This window comes from Mastomys coucha, unplaced genomic scaffold, assembly GCF_008632895.1.
Source record: "Mastomys coucha isolate ucsf_1 unplaced genomic scaffold, UCSF_Mcou_1 pScaffold23, whole genome shotgun sequence".
Taxonomy (NCBI): Eukaryota; Metazoa; Chordata; class Mammalia; order Rodentia; family Muridae; genus Mastomys; species Mastomys coucha.
Genome location: NW_022196906.1, coordinates 42,478,566 through 42,480,520, shown reverse-complemented (window position 1 = coordinate 42,480,520; position 1,955 = coordinate 42,478,566). Strand labels below are relative to the sequence as shown.

Sequence of the window (1,955 nt, the reverse complement as noted above, 5' to 3'; positions counted from 1 at the left end):
CTCCTATTTACTGCCTCAGCTCATTGGCCAACAGCTTTTTTTATTGACAGGTGAATGCTTTTATACCTCTCACAAGAGATTATCGCTACATACAACAATAGCAACAAAAGCAGCAGAGGAAGGGCTACTGAAGCTGAGTGGTGGAAGGAGCTCTCAATCCAGTCATTTGGAGTCAGAGATAGGCTTGTGGAGATGTTTAGTAGTTAATGATATACAGGAATTTAATGGTCAGGAGATGGATCTAGGGGTTTGAGATGTAGATTTGAGAGGGGGCAGCTGGGAGAAGGCAACCAAATGTGAATGGATGCCATCACATAAAGAAGGTGGCAGATAGTGAAAGCAAGAAGGCCCAGCACATTGAAATAATGCCAGAGCATATTTTCATAGGCAGAGAAAGAAGAGCCAGAAGTGGATACTGAAAAGAAAAGGCTGGGCATTGCATTGTAGCTGAGTTGACAGAATGCTTGCCTAGCATGCTCAAAGCCCTGGCCATCAGCCTGGGACAGGGGATGGGGTGGGGTGGTGGTGGGAGTGATAAGCTCAAGAGAGTGTGTTTCATTTGTGGATATCTGTGAAGAGCTCCCCCTGGTGTTTGTTTATTGCACAATTTAGGAAAGTCATGTTCAAGTCTCATTTCCAACCTTGTGTTCTGTAGGCTGTTCTTAGTGATTCTTACCCTTGAGATGTTTGGAAATATCCTTTGTGATGAGGAAATGGGTGTGGCTATGAAAGTCACCAGAACTGTGCTTGCAACTGCACATCTCTCATGGTTGTTAACCACTGTGGTGTCTAGTCTACACTTTTCAGGAGCCTGTGTACAGTGTCCTTGATGGAGCATTCTGACCCCATCTTAAGGATGAAGCCATTTTTTTTTAAACAAAAATAAGGTCAGAACAAGTTCATTTCTGTTTGCTGCAAAATTTGAGCTTGAGCGGGCTTTAAACTATTTGTGGAGTTTGACATATTCCCTGTGGAGTTTGATTCATACCTCAAATGTACCCTGTACTACCCTCTGACAACCCCCTAGACTTGCAGTTTTTTGGGATATATAAGCCCCACTTTTTCCTATGTTCAATGCTATTTTTTTCAAACCCCACTTTAGGGAGATAGCCCTGTCTGGCAGAAACTAAAACTTGTTTAATTTGACCAAAGAGTCTGGGTAATGGTTGTTGTGGTTTACTCTTATTCGATGGAATTAACAGCCTTTGCTTCCTGTGCTCTAAAGCCTAGATAGAAAAAAGTGACAGAGTGACTGAGCTGCTCCCTGCCGACAGGCGCTGTTTCTTAGGGTGCTTTTTCATTTTTCATTGCGAAATGAATCAGCATGGTGAATGGGAGCTCCTATCTTCTCTGATGAAGCGACCCCTTCCTTCACATTGTGAGGTACATGGTTTGAAAAGCAACCCAGTTTGTAATAATCTTTAAAAGGTGCTGATGGAAAACTAAGCATTTAGGATTTTTTTTTTTTTAAAAAGGGAAGTGTCTAAGACTTAGAAACATTCTAGACCCCAGTTTAGGAGATGCTAACACCCTCTGCTGGGTTCTGTTAGTACTAGGAATGCATGTGGTGCACATGCCAACATGTAGGCATTCAATTTACACATAAAGAGCTTTTAAAATGAATCAGATAAGCAAAGTAAAGTGAGTCACTAAAGTTCTGAGCAGCTGCTCAACCTCAGGGCCCAGTCTTTCTCTTTCCTCCCATTTAGGTTGTCATCTTATCAGATCTGATAACCTGTGAGCCACTATGGGATAACCACACATAATCCTGCTTTTCTAGTCAAGAGTCTGGTTCAGGGATGGACATACAACCCCAACAGATTCCTTCCTGAGATGGAGAGTTCTTTTAAAAATGACATGAGGCTTTTACAATCATTGCAAAAGAGAAAATGAAACATCTGGCAGCTCAACAGTTGAGGTACCTCTGAGGCTATCTGAAACATACTGGGTCTAAA

General features: G+C 42.2%; 1 pseudogene; it reads left to right on the top strand.

Moving 5' to 3' along the window:
• LOC116073609 overlaps positions 1-1,955 on the top strand; it is an 18,045-nt pseudogene that overhangs the window by 658 nt on the left and 15,432 nt on the right.